Here is a 27,539-nt window from a genome sequence, read left to right as displayed (position 1 = left end):
ACCGGGCAGAGGAGGTGCAATTTAGCCTCCCTGTCCCCAATATGGGGTGGAAGAATAAAGTCGTTAACTGTATAGCCCTCGACCTTAACGAACTCCTTAGGTTCTTGGGAACAAAGGAGGGGCTCGGTCTGAATGTCACCCCGCTCTGGTCACCCCGAATCAAAAGGCAACTCGGGTGCACCGACAGCGCGGCCAGCTCGGACACTCCCCTGGCAGAAGTCAGGGCAAACAGCTTTGCTGTTTTCAATGACATTGCCTTCAGGAAGGAGAGCTCCAGAGGCTCAAATGGTTCTGTGACCAGAGCCTCGAGCACCAACGGCAGATCCCATAGAGGGGAGGAGGCATATGCACCACTGGGCTTTGTCTCCTGACCCCCTGCAAAAACCGCATTATACGCGGCTGACTGAAGGCTGACCTGCCGTCAAATCTCTCATGGCAGGACGAAATGGCTGCTGCAAACACTTTAATTGTGGAATGAGCAAGCCCCCTGTCCATCAGTATCTGTAAATAGGACAGAATATAGCCCAATGTACATGATAGAGGCTCTAGACTCCTTTCTTCACACCACCGCTGGAATCCCAACCACTTCGTCCTGTAACAGGCTGTGGTGGATCCTGCTCCTGCTGCCTGGATAGTCTGAACAACTTTGTCAGACAGTCCCTCCCGTCTCAGCCTGTCCCTCTCAGGAGCCAAGCCTGGAGAGTTTGGCCCAGAGTGGGTAACGCCCCTATTGCACCTGCTTCCTGAGACAACGCCCCCCAGACCTGAGGAACCATCCAGGGCTGGCCCACCATTATCTGTATCACCTCTGCGTACCACAGCCCCAAGCAGTGACCTGGGGCCACTAGGATGACTGACAGACGTTCTCATCTCACCCTCTCCAGGAGGGGGAGAATGAGACGCAGCGGTGGAAAGGCATAGAGCAGCTATCTTGGCCATCGCTCGTGTGCAAACGTGTCCACCCCCAAAGGTGGATTGTCCTGCCGAGCCAGGGAGAACCAACATTCATCTGGCAGGGGCCCGCCTCTTGACATGAGGCCGGCCGCGAGATGTCTCTAAAAATAGACAAACAACATTCTGTTTTATCGTTAATGTCCTATAACATAATCTTCCTGTGCCAGAATAATGCACTTGAACGCATCAAAGCTTTGTGATTGGCCGGCGTGACCCCATGTGTCTGGTCGTGGCTGGTGGTTAGTGGGCACTAGTTTGCTGACGTTGTCCTTGTCAACAGGAGTGACAGTCCGCACACACACAAGACCGCAATTATGGTAGAAGCAAAAAAGCCCAAAATATATAATTTTCACTCCGAGTGGGAGGATGATTATTCTTTTATCTACAGTATTCCAATTCAAAGTCCATCTGTCTCATCTGCAATGCGAGCGTGGCTTTATCGAAGAAGGGTAATTTAGGAGCGGCATTTCAAAACAGTACACAAACGCTAAGAGATGGAATTCCCTCCTAATTCTGACCTACGCTCCCAAAAGGGGAGGGACCTGAAAGGACAGCTAAATGCACAGCAGTCCATTTTCACCAGGCTCAACAACAAGAGCAAGGCTGATATATGGGATTCGTTTTGTACCATAAAGATAAAGCAACACTTTCTTATTATAAAGCAAAACTATGAGTTTAAAAGAAAAACAGACTGAGTGAAGCAATATAAAATACATTTAAATTATTATTATAATACTACAAGTGAAAATATATGTAAGTACTTATCATTTGTGTTGTTTGTGCTGTAATACGGTCTGTTTCTTTATTGTATTAAGTGAGAAGTAAAGAAAAGCTGTGCTATGAAAGTTAGCTTTTGCTACCTTTAGATCCATAACAATGCAAGCTAGTAGCCTAATAGCAGGGACAGAAGCTACAAAGCGAGCAGTGAGTGAGCGTTCAGACACCGGCACACGCACTCAAACTGACTTTTGTGCAATGTCTGCATGATGGCCCCCTGTCACAGTCTGCAAACTGCCTGAAGCAAGGATCCCTGCCTGCTCTCTGACAGGGTGGCACGTAGTCTGCCTGCATCGAGCAAAGATACCCCACCTGCTGGTGAGGTATGGGACTGCTCATCTTCAGTCTCTCCTATCCTGAAGAAGCCTGGCTTGGACCCGGAGGACCTGAACAACCACCGGCCGATCTCAAACCTTAAAATCTTGGAAAGAGCAGTTGCTGCACAACTGCAACACCACATGTCATACTATGAGCTCTATGAACCCCTTCAGTCTGGCTTCAGACCCCACCACAGCACAGAGACTGCCCTCATTAAAATCACAAACGACCTCCTCACCACATCTGATTCTGGCCTCAGCATTCTCATCCTCCTAGACCTCTCTGCAGCCTTCAATGCCATATCCCATACCATCCTCCTCAGCCGCCTGTCTGACTACCTTGGCCTCAGTCACACAGCTCTTGCCTGGTTCGAGTCCTACCTCTCTAACAGGAAACACTTTGTCACCATCAGTGACTGCAGCTCCCCTCCGGCCCAAGTCAACCAAAGTGTACCTCAAGGCTCTGTGCTTGGACCCCTCCTATTCACCATCTATATGCTCCCACTTGGTCAAATAATCCACCAACATGGTCTCAGCTTTGACTCTTATCCTCCCGATTTTCGCGGGAGACTCCCGATTTCATTGCCCTCTCCCGGTTTCCTCCCGGGGTCAGCTCCAAGTCTGCACCAAACCGTCCACTTAGCTCCACCCTCAATTCCTTGTCAACCTTGGGTCCCTTGAAAGGCACTATATAAATATAATTTATTATTATTGTTATTATTATTATTAATTGACCGCAATCCACTTGGATCAATTGGGCTGTGTTTGCCTCTTGCCTGGACCAGGCCATGACTATGAGGTCGTATTACAAAACCCTCATGCCATGGTCGTGAAGCGACTGAAACACTGTGGCCACACATTTGCTGAACGTGCGTGGGGATAGGGAGTAGCCAAACGTTAGTCGGTTGTACTCGTAGGCTACCCCCCTGGAAGACAAAACGCAAATACTTTCTGTGTTTTGGAGCAATTTCCGACATGAAAGTAAACGTCCTTCAGGTCGATGGTTGTGAACCAATCACCCGGCAGCCCTAGTTCCAGTAATTGGTTTACCCTCAAGGGGAAGAAAATCAGGGGTATTACTCCCGCTATTTTCTTATCCCGAAAAAGACAGGGGGAATGAGACCCATCCTCGATCTATCAGCTTTCAACGAGGCGATAATGAAAAGGCCTTTTCACATGCTGACGATCAAAAGGGTGCTAGAGTGTGTTCACCAGGGAGACTGGTTCACCTCTATAGACCTGAAGGATACTTACTTCCACGTACCCATCATCCCACAACACAGGAAATTCCTGCGGTTTTCATTCCAGGGAATATCGTACCAGTACAACCGTCTGCCGTTTGGTTATTCCCTGGCTCCTCGCACCTTTTCAAAGTGTGTAGAGACGGCGCTGCAGCCGCTACACAGAGGAGGGATGAGAGTACTGTTTTACCTGGACGACCTGCTGCTGATGGCTTGCTCCAGGGAGGAAGTTGCTTTACAGATGGTACAGCTCATATCGCATCTGTCAAAGCTGGGTTTCATAATAAACTGGAAAAAGAGCTGTCCTCTTCCCTCCAAGAGTATTATTTACCTGGGTGTGGAACTAAACTCAACCCGCATTAGAGCGTGACTCTCCCGGCAGAGAGTGGAGACACTGACAGCTCTCCTTTGACGCGTCACACCCCGCAGCGTAGTGAAAGCCCTTTCCGTGATGCAGCTGCTTGGCATGATGGCAGCCGGTCACGTGGTGATTCCCCTGAGTTTCCTTCACATGAGGAGACTCCAGAGGCTGCCATGCAACCCCGTGCAACAGAAGCGGCGCATGGTGGCCATCCCTCTGTCCGTGGGTTCAGACTTAACCTATTGGAAAAGTCCCCACGTCCTGTCAGAGGGTGTGGCCCTGGGCAGAGTTACGTCACACATCTCGGTGTTCACAGACGCATCTCTCTCAGGGTGGGGAGGAACGTGTATGTTGCAGGCAGTGGGGGGACAGTGGCCGGCTCAAACGTCCCTCCACATAAACGTGCTGGAACTGCTCTCCGTATGGAGAGTAATGGGTAGACAGAGTTGAAAAGTTGGTTTTGAGGCGGGACTGAAAGACTGTGAGCCCCTAGGTTGCGTTCCAATAGTCCATTTAGCTTAGGAACCTTCCTAACCGAGTGAAATGACCCGGAAGTACGTCAGTGGCAGCCATGTTAAGTGCCGTTCCAATTCTCGAAATGAAAGGAAAGGAGGTTTCAAACTTCCTTTATAACCTCCTTTAGCTTAGGAACCACTGGACCTCCCTATTTAGGGGCAATGGATGTCCACTCTCGGGAGACGACCGTCAGTGGTGCGGTTACCCAAAGTGACAGATCTAATGTTAGCCCTATTTACAGGCAATGGACGTCCACTCTCGGGAGAGAGACCTCCAGCGTGTGTCCCTGCCATGGGGACTCTTCCAGGACAGAGACCGGGGAAATCTCCTCTCTGTGGGCCCTCCAAGAGCCCCAAATGACGGACTAATGACCTCCAGCGTGTGTCCAGCAGCCGCTGATATGGACGGAAATCTGTCCGTTTTGTTAACATTTGAATGGCCAAATGGACGGAAATATGCCCATTTCGTTAAAACGCCGGACTGGAGCCTGTGCAGGACCCCAGTGAGAGCTCCAGACTGTGTGCACTGTGTTAGGAAACCATACAGATGTAGCGATTCATTTCAGACAGTTTGAAACACGAGGGCCGTGATTGGTACGTGATCTGCCCTTGCTCAAGGGAAAACCTCCAGTTTGACTTGAGACCGCCCCCGTGATAGATACATGTAATTATAATGAAGCCAGCTGCAATGGATCATTGATCCACCAGGGGGTGCAGTGGGGTTCCACACTGGAGCTCATGTGAAATAAAGTCAGATACAGTACGCTGGATGTACAGCGGAACTTTGTTAAGATCCATATGTCACGGATATCATACTCTGTACTAAATAAGAGACATGTAATCATTTACAAAACATCACCATGTTGTTATTTAACAAAATAATGTTGTTTAGTCGAAAAAAACGAACAGGAGGAAATGCAGCCCGGTCTCGATTTTTAATCCTAATTTAATCATCATCTTCACCACGATCATTTATGTTTATGTTCGCCGAATTGACATGAAATCACTGACACATATGAATATACTGTATTCAACTTCATTAAAACGTTATTAACGTGCCTAAACTCAGTAATTCACAAAAAATATTTATATTTTAATGGAGCCTCGTCGGCAGATCAGGATCCCAAAGCATGGCGGAGGGATCCTGATCTGCATGACGGGTACTATTTTCCCCATAAGGAACAAGTCGCTGCAAATTATCCTGATTATTACACGGCCACATTCTCAACAAAGTAACGACATGACTCCCAGTATTAATTGAAATGCTTTTATGGATTTAGAAAATGTTTTTATTGATTTAAAAAATAGTTGTATGTATTGATTTAAATTGACATGCATCCGCTAAGAAAAATAGTCCGTTGTTACCGTTTTTTAAACAGTCTGAATGAAACGGCAGCTCTCAGCTGTGTATTTACACAACTAATGGCCCATCAACCTCAGCTCTCTCCCCCCCCTCCCCCCCTGATCTTTCTTCTCCAGCAGCTAAATTAACTGGATGTTACTCTGAGTGACCATAGACTGTATGTGACAAGCTTACAGTTAGTGACGTAACAACACCATGAAAGCTGGTGGGTTGAAAGCAATACGGGAGGTAAAAATAACTAGAATAATTGTGATTCATTTATTGTGGCTTTTATGTTTTTAGGTATAAAATGTTATGTAATTCAGGCTTATAGTCAGGGCTGCACATAACTGGTGCGCAGATGCGCATGCGCACCTCCGCCAAAAAAAGAGCACTGGGTCATTTGAAAAAAGGCGCATTTGCGTACCGACCATAGACCGACATTGAGAGAGAGAGAGAGAGAGAGAGAGAGAGAGAGAGAGAGAGAGAGAGAGAGAGAGAGAGAGAGAGAGAGAGAGAGAGAGAGAGAGAGAGAGAGAGAGAGAGAGAAGGGAGAAGAGAGAAGAGAGGATAGAGAAGAGAGAAGAGAGACGAGAGAGAGAGAGAGAGAGAGAGAGAGAGAGAGAGAGAAATATGAACCTATTTTATTATGAACAGGGCCGGTCCGTAGCACTGGCGTTATAGATGTTCGCCTAGGGCGCCATATCTGGGGAGGCGCTGCGCCCTGCATTTCTGGTAGGGGAACACATTTTTTTTGACCGTTGGTGCTCCTCCTACTTTTCGGCCTTGATGTAACAATATTCATAATTAAGTAAATGAAACACCCTTTTCATCCCGGTTACACGTTTCATTTGCCCTGTACGATGGGCGCTGTAAGTGATGAAAATGGGGGATGTTGGCTTATCTGGCGCCCACAGCTCACAACAAAAATGCGAGTGAGCGAGGGAGAGAGGGAGAGGGTGCACCGGTACAGGGGCTGTTGTTATTAGAATCTGCTGCTAGCTGCTTTAACGGATATAAGAAGAAGATTTTTCTACAATAATGTGGAGGGAGAGTCCTCTCCAGTCAGACTGAGAGGCTGATAACTACAACTCAGTGAGGTAAAGGACTCTGAGTGTTTAGATAGTTAACTTTATTCTAAGTTCAAACGGTTTGGTCACAATTTATGTAAACACATATTTCCAAGGCACTCCTTGTAATTATTGGGATAAACAGGTTTGAAATCATTCCAATGTATACTATAGGACAGTAACCAAAAATATCCTTTAAAACTGGAGAGATAAAAAAAATGCATAAATAAATAAATGTTAAGGTAAAATAAGATATGAATGAACAACATAAATAAAATAAGTTACATTAATTTGTTATTGGCTATGGTAGGTTATTGGTTATGTTCACATACTTATTTGATTACATCCACTTGTCTAAAATGACAACAGAGACTTTCGACCCAAAACCAGCTGTTGACTTGTGGATTCAAGCAGCTAATCGCAGACTCAACCAGAGAAAAAGTAGTAGGCCTACATCATCAGCTACCATGTCTGACAGAGAGGAAGACAGTGAGGAGAACAGTCAGGAGGTTAGTGATGACAGCTTGTAGGATTACTGGTCGTGCTAATATAATGTGGTCTTGTGTTCACCTCTGCATGTGTGTTCTGTGTTCACCTCTGCATGTGTGTTCAGTGCCGTGTGTCTGGCAAATAAAGTCAAGACCCCCTCAAAAGTTACGTTTTATTTCATTTTAAGGATGAGCACCAAGCAACATCTCCAGGTGCTCCTTTGAGAACCAGGGCAAAAAAGTTATGTGCACCCCTGCTTATAGTTCACCCTTCTCTAAAAGCCTTCAACAATGACAATATTCATAGTAATTTAATAAATCCTTCCAACACACATTGTAAAAAATAGCCTACTGTAAGTTAAGAAATCATTCCAATATACATCTTCTGATGTAACAACAATAACATTATAAATAGTAACATAGCTGAACATGGTATTGCACATTTAGCTTTGAGTGTTACTGACCTGAGATGTTTTTATTACATGAATTAAGGTGACTGAGGCTTTTTAACATACAGGGATGCAAACTCATCAGGTATGAAAAAGGTGACAAGGATCCGAGCCCCCGTCTCCCCCACCCCACGGAATGACAGAGGATTTTAGCAGTCAGAACAACTAAAGCAGCAGTGTTAACAGTAACAGAAACGCCAAAGAGTCACATCTAATAGAAATATATAAAAGAGATCGATGATCTCAAGGGACCAATCTGTCTAAATAAAGGTTTGAAATGAAATGAAATGAAAAGCATTTATTTTAAATTGTGTAGCAGTCAGTTTATAATTTTGGCAGCACTGTTGAGCATTTTGAAAATGTATTTTCATGCCTCTGTGCAAGGCTTAAGTCTTTCTATCTTTATAGCCACATGGTGTAAAGTAACTAAGTTCATAAACTCAACAACTACTATACTTGGGCACAATTTTGAGATACTTGTACTTTATTTAAGTATTTCAATGTTTTGCTACTTTGTTCTTCTACTCCACTACAGTTCAGAGGTACATACTTTACTTTTCCTCCACTCCATGTATACCTTTAGTTACTTTACAGATGTGGATGAATGATGTGAAATATAATCAAGTGTTAATTCCGACTTTAGTTCCACCTGGAGTAAATCCACAAGCTACCCTGCAGTATACAAAGTCATTCAAACTAGCTGCACCTTTACCAGCTTTGAGAACACTTTCATGATCAATCATTATAAAACCTATCATATCTATTATTCTGAAATGGACCAATCTGCACAATGACTACTTTTACTGTCCCTACTTTCACTATATTTTGATGAGAATACATTTCTACTTTTACTTGAGGAACATTTTGAATGCAGGACTTTTACTGTAACAGAGTATTCCTACACTCTGGGACTTACTTTTACTCAAGTACAAGATCTGAGTACTTCTACTTTTACTCAAGTACAAGACCTGAGTACTTCTACTTTTACTCAAGTACAAGATCTGAGTACTTCTACTTTTACTCAAGTACAAGACCTGAGTGCTTCTACTTTTACTCAAGTACAAGATTTGAGTAGGCTACTTCTACTTTTACTCTAGTACAAGATCTGCGTGCTTCTACTTTTACTCAAGTACAAGATCTGAGTACTTCTACTTTTACTCAAGTACAAGACCTGAGTACTTCTACTTTTACTCAAGTACAATATCTGAGTACTTCTACTTTTACTCAAGTACAATATATATACTTATACCACCTCTGTTTATAGCCTATGAAAAAAATTATTAGAAATAGAAGGCTAAAGCTGACGTTAGCAGATAGTGACAATGTATGCTAGCTAGCTAGCTCAACGATTCCTTAAATAATATTGCCACAGAAAAACTTTTCAGTTCACATCACGCTCTGCTGCTCCGACAGGGAGCTCTGCTCTGAACACCTGAACGGCCCGTTCTAACAGCTGTTCACCAGCGGTCCAGTCTGTGCCACAGTGACTCCGGACGCACAGTTAATATTAACGAACGCACCCGTAGGTAATGTAGCTGCTGAAGCTAGACCATCATCTCGGAGCAGCAGAGCCTTATTATACATCCATGAGCAGAGCCGACAGGCAGGAAGACTCGAGCACACAGCTCGTACTTCATTATAATATACAAAAAAAGAACACCATGCGTGTCATGATGGCACATAACAGCTCACGGCCGCAGATTACTCCGGGTCCCAGACCCCCCCATACCCCAAAGATATTTTTATTGCAGATCTACATGAATCACACAAACGACTTATTTTGGATTCAAAACGGTGAATTTCGCCAAAAGGTGACAAGTTTGCATCACTGAACATAGACAGAGCACAACTGAAACATAACATCTGAGATTTAACAACATAATACACTTTTTGGGGATGCTTGGGATGTGAGTGAGGGACACGGCTTAGAACGGGCGTGTCGCCTGGCAGGACAGGAGAGTGTGTGCACCAGTCTGCCTTGATCTATGAATTCATGTCCGTGACACTCACTGCTGCCCACAGCTGTTTTATAGAAGGAAATTCCTTCACTTCATGAAAGTGTTTTAACCACACACACCTCTACACACACATGACGGGTGTTATTTTCCCCATAAGGAACAAGTCGCTGCAAATTATCCCGCTTATTACACGGCCACATTCTCAACAAAGTAACGACATGACTCCCAATATTAATTTAAATGCTTTTATGGATTTAGAAAATGTTTTTATTGATTTAAAAAATAGTTGTATGTATTGATTTAAAAAATAGTTGTATGTATTGATTTAAATTGACATGCATCCGCTAAGAAAAATAGTCCGTTGTTACCGTTTTTTAAACTGTCTGAATGAAACGGCAGTTCTCAGCTGTGTATTTACACAACTAATGGCCCATCAACCACAGCTCTCTCCCCCCCTCCCCCCTTGATCTTTCTTCTCCAGCAGCTAAATTAATTGTAGGTTACTCTGAGTGACAAGCTTACAATTAGACACAACACTGTCATTGCAAGTGACCCTCAGTTAGTTGACTTTTATGTTCAACTGCTAAATTCGTTACTGATAAAAAAAAAGGGCTTCTACTGTACCTAATTACCTTAACACTAGAACCGCCAGAGGTTCTTGTATAGGCCTACCTAAAACCGTCAAATCCCGCTATTAGAATGCAATTTTTAACAACATAGGGTGCTACATAACACACTTTCAGGAAAAGTAACGGACTGGGAGACTTTAATATTTTATTGAAAAAAAGTTACATTGCACACACACTCAACACACATCACACAAATTGACCCGATTGGCGGTTCTAGTGTTAAATAAACTCACTAATTAATGAAACTAGTTCAATACGCATTATTCTTATTCTTATCATTCTTTATGAGCGCAGAAATAGTCTTAAAATCAGATCTGTTTTTTAAATGAAATCTGACGGCAGGCAGTTAGCTCTGATCACCTATGATAAATGCGCCACACCTAATCGCTGGCCATTCAGCCACAGAGCTCCCTCTATACAAATCAAACTGTAGACGGTGTGAAAGCACCTATTGTTTTAAATAATGGTCGGAATGTGACCTGTGAGCCTTCTGAATTAACGTGGGACAGACAGCACATTCTAAACTAAAATGTTCAATCAATACAATAAAGTAACATCTTATCTTATCTTAATAATATCTTCATATTAATAATAATAATAAATCATACAGTATGTGTCCGAAAGGGAGCAGGAGGAAGCAAACACAAAAATATACAAAAAATATACTGCATATTAAAGCAAACGATTGTAAAGGTAAAAGTATGAGCATAACAAATAAAGAAGTGTAATGTAAACATTTACATTATTATTATGATTATTTAATATATAAAGACTATATATTATTGAATTACAACATTAGATATACTTTAGTATAGTATCTATTGATGTGTTCAAATGCTCTTCAAAACACAACTGAAAGTCCATGAAACTTGTCTTTCTGTATTTGTGAATGAAGCGCCATCTCCTGGTTAAAACCTGAAATTGAAAATCTGGCAACGCCCTCTTGGAAAATAGTGGGAGGGCTTAACATTCCTCTATACTGGTGTTAGGCAGGTCGTTGGCAGGAAGCTGTAAGCTGGAGTCTGAAATGAAGTGCTACATCTGTATAAAAGGACTTGTAGTTTTTAAAGATATTACTGATTTTCTTTGAATATAAGAATATAAATACTGAGTCTGAAATAGTATAGCAATATGCTGTAAAATGATGTGAAAGCATGAACAAAACTACACATCTTCAGATGTTGTACATACATAAGTGTCCTACACTAATAATACAAAGTTATTATGGATGTGTGTACCTTGTGTTTACCGCCGAGTGGTTAAAGCACGTTATTGAATTATTGTTTTTATGTGTTATATTTGATTAAAAAAATATTAAGAGTACATACTTTCATAGGGGGAAAGTAGAAGATCTGTGATAGAAATATAGAATATAAAAAATCAAGAAGATACTGTAAGTGATCTCTACAATAAAACAGTTTAGTGCAGGATGTACAGAGATATTAATAGGAGGAGGTGCAAAACAGAAAAACGAATTAACCTTTATTTAAACATTAAATAATACTTTAGATTAAGGTTTTCTTTTAAATAAGAAAAAAGCTTTGGGTGTATCTACAGATAAATATTAAGCCTGACAAAGTACTTAACGCCTAATATATTGCTTTCCTGCAATGTTAACTATGTTGAAGCACTTATTTTAACTGATATTATAATTATACTCTTATGTATGTAGATAGTATAAGAAATGTGCAGAATATGACAGTTTAATGGTGGAGGTATACACATACTGATAGATGTCTTGTAATGCACTGTTGAGGAACCTGTGACCCAAGATTTTCATTCATTGCATACACCGTAGTTGTGTATATGATATGTCAAACCTTTGAAAATCTTGAAAGGGATGTGCAAAATAGCCATTATACAGTCTTTAATTAACTATTAGTAGAGAATAACAAGTAATGAATATACTTTATTTCTCGTTTCCATTCATATAAATTGCAGATAAATGTTTAGTCTTCTCAAGCACCAACTATCAAATATCTCTCCTGATTGTTGGCACTTGACAATCACCTTCCCTGAATTTTACTCAGGTGTAACTAAAGTCTGATTTAAGGTTGTTTATATTTCACATCATTAATCAGAATCTGCAAAGTAACTCAAATAAGTGGAGTAAAAATACCAGGTTAACCTCTGTATTGTAGTGGAGTAGAATTACAAAGTAACAATGAGCTGTCATGTGGGTATATATTAATGATGCGCATTATGGACACAAGCGATTTTCACTCATTTAGTAATTATATGTTTTACATTTGATAACACCAATGTCATGGCAACTTCTAATTGTGGGAAAAACGAAAATTTTCAGTAGAGACGTCCCATAGAACATTTTGCGAAACACAATAGCCAGCATGTGTAGTTCTGGGGGGGGGCGTTTGATTCCAGTTTTGGATAGTCTGGCGTGGTTTCGTTCCATTTCAAACAGCTGTTTGACGCTAGGCTTAACCTTGGCGCACTGCCACTCCAACATCCAATCCCAGAGCTTGAAGATTAATCACGGGGAATGTAGTCCTAAATGATAGCTGGGGATTATGGGTAGTGTAGTGTCTTCGGCCATCCTAAACTCCTAGAGGCCTACGTCTGTTTCCGGTTATTTTTATTTTGAAATTCAGTTCCTGACGGACGCCAAAAAATCCAGAGATTATGGAACTAAACAAATAAATAAAAACAAGGATAATGATGTGTTATTGGTGAGTAAATAACAGTGTGTTATTTTGAAAAGAATAACAAATTAGAAGGAAAAAAAGATTTTAAAAATACAGATTTCAGTATTCTGAGGCTCTGAGCCCCATTTATTTTCCTCACAGACAGCAGCAAAAGTCCGAAATTATACCATTTAAAATAAAAGCAATAATTGTGACTTGATATTGAGTAAGAACATGTTTTTATGAACCACACAGCTTCCGGTCTTCCTATAACACGTAATGCCGTTAGACTACCAATGGAAATACATTGCTTTTAAAATCGTGCTGTGCAACACGAGAAAAAGGGGAAAATCGTGTTGGTGAACACGAATCAATAGATAAAAAATTGTGTTGGTGAACACGAAATGCCATGAGACTGGGTTGGTTGTTGTGAGAGTCTGTGAGACCAAAGATGTAGTTCATTAAGCGTTTCACAAAAAAAAATGTGTTACTTCACAGTTTCACGACACATTTTTATTTTTTTGACTTGCAAAATTATCTTTTAAATTGACAAACATCATATGTGTTATTCGTGTCACAATTCAAACGGGGTCGAAAGATAATCTTTCTCTCTCAATTGGCTTCAATACATAATTTTTCCGAAATAAGGTCCCATGGAGCTCCCCCGGAAGGGGAGGGACTTTGCCACTTTAAAGAGTCCAGTAGAGGGCGGAGCCTGTGTAAGATATAACAAAAAGGTTGACCTTGTGGTAAATCACCACTATCTCATAAAAAACACACTACAAACACCCCCCCCCCCCCCCCCCCTCATGCTTCATGTGTGCAGTGATCAGTCCTCAGCTCTTATTAGACTTTAAGTAACTCCTGTAAATCAACAATAAAATAATAAGATTATAGACCGGATGAACTTTACTGTTCCTTCGGGAAAGTTATCTTGAATTCACAGTCCTGCTGATCCACCATAATTACAAACTACAATACAACCACAGAAAAATCAATAGAGCGACCGACCTTCCAATCAATAACAATATCCAACACATTCACGTATCCACACTCCTTAATACTGTCTTATCCACTCATTTACAACACACATATTGGGATGAATAGAAAGCAATAAGTAGGGTTGTATTCTTTTCAAGATCCAATATTGTCTAAATGTGCACATCTGGGAGTCCATTCTGTACATTCCTACCATGTTTAGGTACAAGAGACTTAAGGTGTGTTTGCTTTGTGTTTGTATGTTTGTTAAGTCATGTAACTGCCAATCTCCCATAGGCTATTGGTCTGTAAATGACAAGCTTCTTCTTGAGAGGTGCTATATTTCTGGTATTTCGTTGGAGCAAGCAGATATTGGTGTGCTGCTCAGTCCAATTACCAACTTAAGACAGGATTATGGAGTTGAAGTTGCGAGAAAATCTAGTTTTAAGCTAACAGAAAGCTATATCGTCCACATACAGTGGTGGATCATTTCCCAAAATCCATTTCGGCCAATGATTTCCGCCGTGTTTTACCTCCCACTAAAGTTGCCTTCTCGAATGAGAAGGGTCAATACTACTCGGTCTAGAAAAGGAAACCAGAATAAATGTGTCCTGTTTCCTACAGCTTCTACATTCATATCCAGACCTTTGTTTGTAAAGAGTAGTTCACTTCTATAGAGTTTGAATCATCAGTGTCATGTTTATGGTACCAGCTTTTATACAATGACTTCTGATTGAGAACAACGGTTAACTTTTTTATATTTGTTATATACAGTATATGAACAATACAAATAAGGTATGAAAATATGGGGGCAATGGCGTTGAAACTATTTTGGTCTCTTCCTTATATGGTAGATAAGTAGGTCATAATGTGTGTTTTTTAGATGCAGGTGTGTGTTTGGACATCCCGCTGTTACTGTAGGCCGGTGGACGTCTCTGTGGTGTCTGACAGATGGAGTCAGGATGGAGGAAGGTTCGGATGGTGTAGTTAGTTGACAGCTAATCTCTCATTCCTCCATCCAGGAGATCATGCCACATCCCATTACTCATACTGCTACCAACCCACCCCTTCTCTCTCTACCTTTCTTTCTTTATTTGGGGTCACATTATATTAAAAGTACAGTTTTTCAAATCATATATTTTTAGAGACCCGAAAATGACAAATGAAATAGCAAACAACATGTGTCAAAAATAAAAGAAAGAATAAAAAGTACACAGGGGTTGTTTGAAATGGCAAATGTCTACACATGTACATATGCATACATATCAGCATCAGTGGCGAACCGTGTCTATCACAACTGGACCTTTTGTAGACACACACACCCCCCACCGCCGCCCCCCCTCCGCGGCATTATAATGTCCGTCTTTTCACTGAATTGTCGTCTTGAAAAGGGTACTCACAACAATTCCGCAACAACTTCATCTTCACCTGTTGCACTTGTCATTTCAACGTTAAAAACAATAAAACGGCATGAATTGCTTCGTCGCATTCATCGAGATCCTCTCTCTCTCTCGAGCCAGTTAACTAGCGGGCCTTCTAGAGTACCCTGGAACCGAGGGAAACTCTGAAAGAATACACCCATTGGCTACAAATCAATATATGATTGGTTGATCAAACTGTCAGTCCAAACGTACGCTCTCATTCAGTGCAACGGCCAGGGCATTCGATCAAGGATGTAGAATACCTTGGTTGAAGGATATTCTACCCAGAGACCCAGAACAAGATCTGGTTGGTTGCTTTCTTTTCTAACACAAAACCACTGAAATGCGTAGTGCATGGTCCGAGAAGGACAAACAAATCAACGTAACACTGTAATATTACAGATCAACAACACAGATACGATTCTCATTTATTCATTTTATATACATTTTATTTATACAATTAAATCTATTTTTTGTTTGTTTTATCTGAGTGTTCCAGGGTATTCTCTGAGTACCTGGAAGGCCCTGACAGTTCGCCACTGATCAGCATACATATATACATACAACACACATACATGTGTCCATACATACACACCTATACATATACAGTACATTCAATCGCTGTATAGAAACAGTCAAACAAGGGATGGTCGTCTTTGGGATATGTAAATTCTCCACTTTTTCCATATTCCCTCAAATGTGTTTTCCTGAAGCCTCATAGAGAAAGTGGTTCTTTCCATAATATACATTTCATGGATTTTGTCGTACCATTTGTCAAGAGAAGGGATGTCCGCTTTGAGACATTTTCTAGTTATTACTTTTTTTGCTGCAATAATAAATATTCCAAATAATTATTTTGTTTTGAGGTTTGTGGGAATTGAATGTATGAGCCCAAATATAAATTTGTCCCAGTTTTAAGGGATTTTTTCCTGTAATACTATTTCAATTTCTAAATGGATATTTTGCCAAAAAGTTACTATTAAAATGCAGGCCCAAAACAAATGGTAGTGATGTGCTAACTGAGAACCACATTTCCTCCAGCAGCTGGGGGGCCCTAGAATAGATGATGTGATGACTGAGCAGGGCTGAAAAAGTACCTGCTCAGCATCTTCCAACTAAACATTCGATATGTGCCTGAGCTAGAGATCTTCCATTGAAAAGTACAGTAATTTCTCCAGACTTCCTCAGGGATGATTTTTTTGATTTCGTTTTCCCATTTGTGTTTTATATAGAAAGTATTTTCCTTTTTAATATCTTGAAGAGCTTTGTAAAGTTTTGAGTTTACTTTCATCCTTGTGTCTGATGTGTATGCCCTGGTGAAAACTATTAATAAAGGGTTTTCAAGGGCCTTCTGGCTGTCTGATAGGGAATTATTTAAGTAGTGGCGCACCTGTAGAAATCTAAAAAAATCACCGTTATTCAATCCATATCGTTTTTTTAGTGTTTGAAAATCAAACATGGTTCCTTTGCTGAAAAATATGCAATATTGTAACGACTGAATTAACACAAGTAGAGGACTCAATAGCGCGGCTCAGAGACAGAGGCTTAGGATGCAAAAAAGGCTTTTATAGCCAAGGTTTGGTACACGGGAGATCAGTCAATAAGGCTACCAAAACAGACAAGGAGTAGACAGGGACCGGGTCAGGACACGAAGCTGGGTCAGGTCCACGTGGAATTGACGGAACTGACGGGAATGTGGATGCAGACTAAGTAGACAGAGGGAGAGGTGATAATGGGGCACAGGTGAGGCTAATTAGGGATGGGAAGCAGGTGGAGTTCAATCAAGGGCAGGAAAGCTGAGACTGAAATGAGAGAAACAAAAATGAAAACAGGAACAATAACAAAAACATCAACATGCTAGGGCCTAACACAATATGAAGTAAGGCCATGTTTGGCCCAACCTTTACATTTTGTATCTAGCTTGCTCGGGGTGAAATCAAGATCATGTGAGCACCATCTTAATATCTTAATTTCCTCCAGCAAGTCACTCCTGGTAATGACCCTTAACCATAATTTTAAAGAGAGGTTGATCCATCGGTTATCTTTTTCCAGTTAGCCTTTAACATGTCTTTTATCCCCTAACCTTGCCTCGATTGGCACTCCTCCTGATACATTATTCTCGATTTCTTTCCATCTAGCCCCTTAGCCTGACTTACACCAGCAGAAAAAGCTTCTTAATTGGGCTGATATACTGTATAATAGTCCTTCAAGCAGGGGAGCGATACTCCTCCCTTGCTTTTTGCTAAGAGTACATAATCTAATCCTTGGTTTCTTCCCTTGCCAAATGTACCTTGATATGGTTTTATCGAATTCGTTAAACTGCTTGCCTATGATTTCAATTGGTAGATTCTGGAAAAGGTATAAGAGCCTAGGTAGGATGTTCATTTTTCACTGATTCTATTTGTGATTCAAAGCTCAGCACTGGGATTAAGTTCCATATATTTATTTCTTCTTTTATTTTCTGATTTAGAGGGTTGGAATTTAGTGTATACAATTCCTTTGAATCTTTTGAGATGCTTACTCCCAGATATTTTAAGTGGTTCAGATCCCAATTAAGTTCAATGGTTGAGTTTATATGTTGGCTTGGCTTGTAATTAAAGCTCAGTATTTGGGTTTTTGTTATATTGAGTGTGTACCCTGAGACAGAACTATAAGTGTCCAACAATGTCAATAAACTCACAAATGATTCATCTGGGTTTGACAGGTATATTGAAATATCTCTCTTTACCTTTTTACTGTCGTCCAATGTCTGTACCCACTCAGCCCCCAGGACTATTTCTTTTTCAAACTATAGTAACCCATTTCAGTCGAATAAACAAAGGATGGAAAGTAAATTTTGAAATGGAGAATAAGGTAAAATCAAAACTTTCTTCTGAAAACCAACATACAAATAAAAAAAAAAACTTAAAAAGATGTTGAACACTTTGATTTGGAGTTATAGTTGGACAAATAACCTTAGGAAGGCTTTCTGAAATGTATTTTGGATAATGTAACTATTTTCGTAATGTATTTAAGTTGACTTGATTCTAAAAGTAACATTTAGAAAAAAAAGATGAAAAATAATCCTATCCAACATAGGTCTCTATGGGTGGAGGAGAATCCCCAAATTGGCGTCAAAATACTTAGAACCCGACTTTAGTAAGTATATTGGTCCTTTCCTTGAAATGTATTTCTTCACGGATCTGTTTTCCATCCATCATGGGCCTGAACCTTCACCCCATCACCTCACTCTCCTCTTCCTCACTCCTACTTTCCCTCCACTTCTACTTCCCTGGCAGTAAATTATGGTCCAATTAACCTCTCCCACTCAGTCCTTCTCACTTGAACATAAACAATCAATGCTCTGTGTTTCTGACAGACACATGGCACCTCTCCTAATTTGATTACTGTGAAGATAAATGGGCAGTAGGGACCTGAGGGAATTTTTTAAATCAGGCACACTTTGGTTTGAGTCAGGGCGCTGTTCAGACAGATGGTCCACATCACCGCTGGAGAATACGGTGGCCCTGAAGTGCAATGACACCACAGCATTTCAGAAAACACTACAGCATTTCACAAAACACAACAGCATTTCAGGAAACACCACAGCCTTTCACAAAACGCCACAGCATTTCAGAAAACGCCGCAGCATTTCCCAAAACGCCACATTATTTCAGAAAACGCCACAGCATTTCACAAAACGCGTGGTGGGCAGAAAACGTAAGCCGCTTCCCCCGCTTTCGAGGAGCTACCTGGCTATTCCAGCCACAAGCACCCTGAGTGAGAGGGTTTTTTCCCTGGCAGGCAACACTGTCACCCGAAAGCGGTCAAGCCTCCTTCCCTCACATGTCGTTGCGTTGGTGTTCAAACCAAACCAAAAATATTGAAAGGTGGACGTTATCGTGGAGGACAGCGAATAAAGTGTTGCGCACTGGATTTACGTGGCATTTATGTAAACAAGAGTTTTTTGCTGTCGATTTTGGTGAGTCCAGTTACTGTTTGTTATTTACTCAGCCATGTAACACAAATTAAAATGCAGTGTTTAATGTTACTGTATGAGTTCCAATATAAAATACAGTTGTACACCTCTCTTTGTGTGTCTTTATTATGACGTAACGACTAGTTGACTAGTCGACTACTATTTTGAAAAATGTGTCGACTAGTAAATATTGGTAGTTGTGAAACCCCTAACACACACACACACACACACACACACACACACACACACACACACACACACACACACACACACACACACACACACACACACACACACACACACACACACACACACACACACACACACACACACACACACACACACACACACACACACACACACACACACACACACACACACACACACACACACACACACCTAAATCTAGTATTTGCCCCAGGAGATGATATTGACAACTGTTATATTAATGGTGTCAGAGTTAGTGTTGTCACAATCTTAGTTTTATGTCACGGTTTTAGTTTGGTCTGTCTTGTCATGGTTTTATTTTGCTATTCTGTTCTCCCTGGTTCTTGTCTTCCTCCCTGTCGTTAGTTTCCCTGGTTTGTCTGATTGTGTTCACCTGTTGCCCTTGTGTTTCTCCTTCCCTGCCCGGCTGTTTCTCGTCTCGTGATTACCCCTCCCTGTATTTAGTCTTGTCTCTTCCTGTGTTCAGTGTTGGTTCATTATTTGTCGTTCATGTCTCCCTTCATGTTGGTCACAGTCACCTTTTGTTTGGATGTTACTTCATACCTGTTCATGGAATCTTGTTTTTTCAGCTTTTGAAAATAAAGCTCACCGTTTGTTTCCTTTTGAAACCTGCTTCCTCCTCAATCTGCATTTGGGTCCTATTTTTTCCCCCACCGTGACAAGTTTCCACTCAATTCTATCACCTCAGGGCTCTATGGGTCTAATACAGTGTGTGTGTGTGTGTGTGTGTGTGTGTGTGTGTGTGTGTGTGTGTGTGTGTGTGTGTTTCTATGTCTGTACTTGATGAGAGGTTGATTAAATATTGATGTGTCCTTTTACAACATGTGTGTACACTGTGTGTGCTCAGGCATTGGATCTGCTTTGTTGGGATTTTAGCGTCATTCAACTAATGAGGATTATGTGGGTTGTGATATCTGTGTTTCGTTACAGTTTTGAGATGGGCATTTGAAACATTTGTATAGCAAAATTACATTTTATACATTGAGCAAATACTGACGTCCATATCGTGTACTTGAGTACTCATGTCATTCCCTAGTGTTGATACATTTTGATACATTGTTAGTGTTGAGTCTAATAATGTATGCATGCAACTCTTGCAAAACAGAGTACAGTACATTTACACTATGATGATTAAAATATGAATAATGATTAAAAAAAACAACAACATGGTTACTAATAAGTGCATTCTGTTTGCATGGATGTTCTGATGTTTAAGAGACAGTAAATATGAAATAATCCACTGTTCATTCACTACCAGTTCACAACTTGACTCTTATTACCCAAGCAGCTTAGAACAAGATCATCATTACCACCTCTTTAGATCTTCAACACATCAAGCCGTTCTAAGCACATCAACTCTCTATTTCTCTCCTCTCTCCCCCACACACACTTCATACTGAGCTATTCCTAAAAGCCACTACACTTTTAAACACCTTCCTTCTCACCAGTGCCAATCTGTCACTGTCACAAGGCCAGCAGAGAAGAGGATGAAGATACGGAGCCATCTTATTGCTGATGGATGAAAATCAGTATTTTCATCACTCTAGAAATAAGACATTGTTTTTCCTTACTGGTACTTTGCTGAAAGCTGTCGCACTCATCAACTGGACTAAGGTGTATTCTGATTTATTTCAGGGTCCTCTGGCTTACAAATTGAGGTCTGTCATAAACAGGATAAGAGCTTTTTAAAGCCTTGTTTTTGAAAAAAGGGATTGTGATTAGAAGCAAGGGGGACACTCAAAGAAACAGATAAATTGACTACCTAGATCCGATTTATTGTCTATGTCAGAGGTTTAATTGTCTATAACAGTCCCCCCCCCCTCCTTAACCAAAAGACAACATGGAGACAATTGAAGCCTCCAACACCATTTCTTGAGCTTGATCCCTGAATGTAGCCATTATGTGTTTTTCAATTGGTACATTGACATTATTAAAAGTTTTTCCAATTAGCTAATAGCCGTTCCTGTTTGCAGTGTATCCTTTAATGTACAGACAACTATCACTGCATTACTTTGATAATGAAAAACTTTTTAAAAAATGTCCAAATGAGGAACCCATCCTGAAGGAAATATATCACCATTAAACTAAAGCCAATGTGATGCAATCTTTAATAACCCTGCTCACTCAAAAGGTATATTTCTATGAAATTTGTAATTACATACCAGTGTTATGTGTTATATATCTATGGAAACTACTTACAGTAGCCTCAGAGGGTCAGATCAGCAGGCTGATTACTTCAGAGAGAAGAACATACATTATATATATATATTAATGTAAATGTCAATGTTGAGTAAAACCGATCCATGCTGCAGTAGAAGCCCCAGTGAACATGCATTATAACTCTGGTTACAATATATAAATGTGTAATCTACATATGTAAAATTACCAATTGACTTTTGAAACCCATCTTATGACTGATATTTGCTGCCGCTGCATATTTCTGTGAACTGACACACCAGCTTATATCATGAAGAATTGAACAATTTCATAGAATTGCGCTTGTCCGGGGAAAAGGTCAATTGTAAATGACTCTCATTACTTTCCAAGGATTGTTCTCTGCCTGGTTATTTGAGGGACTAATAAAAGTGACAGATTTGAGTAAAACACGAGAGAGGGCTACGACAGCTGTTTTGCAAGTTTAACACAAATCAAAATAACCATTAGAATCAGCTTTTATAATCCAACAATATTGGTATCATGAAAATAACCAAATGAAACATGACTGAAGAAACATTATGCTCATTTTCCACAACCTTTTCCAGACAACCCATATGGAGATCCATAACACATGGAAACTCAATAAGTAAATGTTAATGATGCATCTTCTACGCAAACAGAATTTTATATTAGATTTAAGTGTAACATTTTAATGAAGAATACTTCAATCTTTTGAGGTTAATAAGAAGCTCAGATATCATTTGTGACTCTTTATTTGTTATGTTGTCCATTTCTGTCAAGTGATCTTTCTGATGGATTGAAGTGAACATTAATATGGAAAAAAAGTTTAAATTTGCCCAAGTGCCCTATAAACTCAAACACACTTGGTTTACATTAGCAGATGTTTTCATGTATTTTACCTAGGGACATCTAATGTGTTTAAATAGCCACATGCTTTTCTCCAACATGAGCAAATAATACCAACATCACTCTTTTTTACCTAAAAAAATATTTTCCTGAAATGACAAGCAATTGCTTTGTACAACTTGCTGATATCTGAATTTCTGCCATATTTTATTCAAGTCTGCCCACAACAATATTGCACGAAACTGTGTCTCAGGGCTTCTTAACATTTAACAACCTATTAATGTGTCATACCCAATTAACGGGAAGAAGCTCAGCTATCAGACAATATTAACAATTTTTAGCTAAACGAAACACAAGGGTAATACCAAGCTAGGAAAACTAGGACCAACAGGGTGGGTGGAGGGGGTCGGAGGATGGGCCCGGCGGACGGCCCGGGGGAAAGGGCAGAGATCAAGAATGTGGTCTCGGGCAGACGGCCCGGGGGCAAGGCAGAGTTCAAAAAGGGGAACTCGGGTGGACGGTCCGGGGGCAAGGCAGAGTCCAAGGTGGGGGACTCGGGCGGACGGCTCGGGGGCAAGGCAGAGTCCAAGGTGGGGCGAAGGCCACAGCGGGTGTGTGGGCCATGGCTGTGTGGGCCAGAACTGGGGCCGGAACCATGGCTCTTGGGGCTTGGGCTGCTAGCCTGGAATCACACACTGAGAGGAAGTCCAAAATCCAACCAGGTAAGAATTGAACTAAACCTGGTCTCTCCATTGCCATCTGGTGCGCCTCAGCCAGAGCAGCCTCACGCTGCTGAACTCCGGACGCTCCCCTCCACTTATCCGAGCAGCCAGCCAAAGAAAAGGACAAATCCAATAAATCCTGCTCAAAAGGATCTGCTGGGCCCATATTTGGTGAGTTACTTCTGTCAGGGTTGAGCGAAGCAGGCAGGACCCAAACGCAGATTTCACAGATAAAACACCTTTATTCCAAGGTCAAAATGGAAACAAAACTAAACTCTTCCCGTGAACACAGTCAAGATACACAAGGAACTCACAAAGACTAACAGAAAACACAGAACCTAAATGCACACAGGACTAATCAAACAAACAAGAGACAGAAGAGGAGGGAGGAGAAAACACAGGGGCACCAGGTGAACACAATCGGGTAATCAGGTAGGAAAAACAGACAGAAAGCAACAGGCAAGAAAGGAGGTGAACACTTTTCAAAATAAAACAGGAAACCAAAGACAGAAAAAGACAAGACAAAACACAACACAGACAGATCGTAACAGTATCATCACTGTGCGACTAAAACTCACGGCAGCGAAGGCAAGCAAAGACAACACACAACTTCACTTCATTGATAATCCATCATAACATTTATGGCAATAAACGTATTTTTCATATAGAGGGTAACGGAGCCTTTCGGTTTTGGGCGAACTGTGTGCGCATCACTGTCACTCCTCAATGGTAATGTTTAGGTGGATTTAGGAAGTCCCCCTCGATTCTATTGGCTCTAACGGTTAAAAAGAGATGTCAATCATCAACCTCGACCAATGGTTTCCAGAGATATGGCAAATACACCCAAATGTACCCAGAGGTGGGTTTCTTTTTCTAAACCTCTCTAAAAAGGTCAAATGTCACTTGTTTTGCATCAATCTTGATACAAGGATTGATCCCATCCTTCAAGGGTGGTTTTCACTATAAGTAATGGATTGAATTTACTTTTTTTTTTTACTATGTTCAATCTGAATTTACTTTGAAATAAAAACATCTATATTGATTCTGAATTTTCTACATCCAACTCACAGGTTTATCATTACTTTAAGAAAAAAGATTATTAATTTAACCCTTTTGGAAGTGAAGATATAGTCATTTCTTCTGGGCATGTCATTTTCAAGCCTGAGGCCTGAAAAACAGGTTGTATATGAATTGCCAATTTTCAATGATGGTATTATTAATGGCAGAGGGTGAATTAAACCGGTTCAGTATTCACCGTGCAAAACCTGATTATATTAGATAAAAACTTTTCCTGATTTAAGTTTTTGAACATAGTTTTATTAGATTTATAGATTTATTCATTTGAGAAAGTCGCAGCTTACTTTTCCAAGAACAACAAATGCATGTTACTTTAAACACTGCAAATATACAGTACTGCATGCCTACCATGATGGTTTTAACACCCTATATTTAATCCTAAATACCAAACTTTTCCATCACAGGACCTTTTTCCATTGCTTCACTGCAGCATGTTCCTCTCCTTGAAGCCCAGAACAAAGTGCTCTTTGAACTGCGTCATATTTCATGTTGAATGATCATTATGTGGATCTGGTGAAATGTCATGCTCTCCACAGCTGGACTATTAGCTGCAGAGTGGTGCTGCTGCCCCCGTGCCCAGCCTCCGTCCTCCTGCAGCTCTGACTCACTCTCATTAGAACGCTGCCACAGCTGCTGTGCTCCTGATCTCCGACTGCAGTCACGCTAACGCTGGGCTGCGTTCAAAGCAGGGCGTTCACGGGGTGTGTGTGCTCCGGGCTCCGGATAGTGTCTGTGAACTGTGACTCTGAGTCCGGCTTACGCTGAGAGACGTGCAGAGCTCTCCACCCTTATTTTATTATTTAGCATATTATGTTATACTGACACACGAGACGAGAAGAGAACAATGGAAAACGTGCAAAAGTATGGTATGAGTCATGGTTTAAAGTATTGACTGTTGTTAGTCGTTCGCCGGAATTGTTTACAGTTGTTAGTTGTGATTTTGAGGGATTCCAAGTTTTAATTTTCTTCTTGGAAAGGGTAGGCAAGTATGACTACCAAGGTGCATTGTGGTTCGAAATATCTAGCTCCACTAAGCACATCCTGAAGCTAAAGGTTTCACTTGAAGCTACTTAAATATTTATCTGTTTGAATCAATTTAATTTGTAGTTCGAGGTCAACTTTGGATACATAATTCATTTGAAAATGACGAAACTGTTCTGACTGATGCTTCCGACTGGCTTTTTCAACTAAGCAAAAGCAGAAAATCAAATCATAGCTTTTGGAGCCAAAGTCAAGAAATGTATAAAAATGAGACAGCACAGGCTAAAACCAACTACTTTTTATTTGCCGCGCATGCGTACCTGCGTACCAGTTATGTGCACCCCTGTTTATATGCACATCCTGCTAACACTAATGGTTTCCCTCTGGAATGGAGTCCAACTCCATTAGCTCACTGGAGCAGCATGAGTGATGGATGTGACCCTTGTGACGAGTTCCTGAGCACCAGTCGACACAGATTATATTATCCCAGACAGCCTCTCGTGGTCAATCTATCTCTTTCTCTCAAGGTCTTACCATCTCTCTCTATTCTGCACAAGCACAATGGTCGTATTGGATTCATAAAAGCAGCTGGGACAACCAATTAGCCTCCACTAACGCCGCACTGTTCGATTCAACTCCACCGTGCGTTTGCACAGATGACAAACCGATCAATACGGCTCTAGGAGAAACCATCATGACATCATCAACCAGGGACATGCGATACACGCTGAGGCTTAGGCAATGCAAACACCGCAACTTCAACCCCAGACTTTTTTAAAACAGAGAATATGAGATCATATTAAAGCGGCACAGAGCACTGAGAGATTGTGCTTTTGTGTGACTTATATGAAGGCTTTAATAGAGCTGAGAGGAATTTAAGGTGGGAGGCAGGGGTGGTTTGGCAGAGCGATGACATTAATACATTTTGTTTGCACTTAGATATGATTCTATTTAGACTTGATGCATGAAGCTAACGTCCATGTAAGACTTTTTCACCATCCACATTTTTAACTCAACATTTAATTTAAAGGGGCCCTATTATGCTCATTATCAGGTTCATATGTGTATTTTATGCCTCTACTTTGATGTGTTTCCATGCATAAATGTTAAAAAAATTGCATTATTTTTCTTATATGTGCTGCAGCACCTCTTTTCTGCCTGTGTCTGAAAGCAGAGCCCAGTCTGCTCTGATTGGTTAGGGTTAGACCAATTATTCCTTTGTGAAATATTTCGGATGCTGAGATGATCCCAAAGGGTAGTCTGAGGAAGCAATATCTGCCGAATGGTGTATTAAAGATGCAATATTTGGTGCTGCTTTCATCCAGTTTCAGCTGCCAAAAGCCTTGAGACGCATCAAGCTTTGTGAAGAAGCTGGCACCTGCCATTTCACTTGTGATTTCCTCACGCTTGGGTATCTGATAATGTTCGCGCTTGATGTTTTCATTAAGATCTTTTGGGTCCATGCACACTCTTAAATCACCACTTTTCTTCTTTACAAAGACCATCGAGTTAACCCAGTCTGTTGGCTCCTCAACTTTTTTTATCACTCCGAGCATTGTCATTCTGTCGAGCTCTTTCTTTAAGCGATTTCTGAGTGGCGCTGGAACTCTTCTTGCAGCATGCACAACTGGCTGTGCATTTTCTTTGAGCTGGATTTTGTATGTGAAGGGCAACACACCAAAACCCTTAAACACATCTGCATAACTCTGTACTATACAATCAATAGAGTCATTTGGTGTACTCACAGTTTTGTTGATGCAATACACTCTCTTGGCAAGTCCCAAATCTTCACATACTTTATCACTCAGCAGTGAATCAAGTCCATCAGCGACAACAGAGAAAAGTAGGTGGTGCACTTTACCTTTTGAGGTTACCTTTAATATGCACACGCCCAAACTGTTGATTTTCTGTCCATTAGTGCCTGTGTTCTTTTTTTAATTTGTGGCTTATCTTTCATTGCCTTGATGTCAGACAGGCTCATCAGGTTTGCTTTCGCACCAGTATCCATTTTCATAGTTATTATTGTCCCGTTAATCATCAGTGGAGCTATCCATTTGTCTTTTCTGATTGATTTAACCTCTTTTTGCTCAGTTTCACAGTTCACCATGCCAACAAAAAATGTCTCAATTAAATCATCATCTTCCACTATGTTTACAGACTTTCCTTTCTTCCTCTCATTTCCTTTTGAGAAGCACTGCTTGGCAAAATGGTTCTGGCCCTGGCAATTAGAGCATTGCTTACCAAATGCCGGACACTGTCGTGGTTTGTTCTTCGAGCCGCAGCGCTTACAGCTGAATGTCCCTTCTTCCGACCGCTGTGCAGGCCGCGTCTGTGCGCGCCATTTGCCTTGGCTGGAGACCGCACCAACTGCTGCGCCATCACTCACGTTAGCCGCTCCCGCCATCTC

The 27,539-nt window shown here is 41.0% G+C and overlaps 1 protein-coding gene across 1 annotated transcript in view; it reads right to left on the bottom strand.

Moving 5' to 3' along the window:
- The window catches only part of tspan1 (tetraspanin 1), a 112,275-nt gene extending 85,111 nt beyond the window's left edge, over nucleotides 1-27,164 (bottom strand). The window contains exon 1 of the mRNA XM_079676189.1: nucleotides 26,878-27,164. The gene's annotated coding sequence lies outside the window, so the exon portion shown is untranslated. The remainder of the gene's footprint in view (nucleotides 1-26,877) is intronic.
- Between the last annotated feature and the right edge of the window lie 375 nt (nucleotides 27,165-27,539).

Source organism: Notothenia rossii (assembly GCF_949606895.1).
Source record: "Notothenia rossii genome assembly, chromosome: 1".
In the NCBI taxonomy this organism is placed as follows: Eukaryota; Metazoa; Chordata; class Actinopteri; order Perciformes; family Nototheniidae; genus Notothenia; species Notothenia rossii.
The sequence above is the reverse complement of the archived record's forward strand: the minus strand, read 5'-3'. Positions and strand labels throughout refer to the sequence as shown.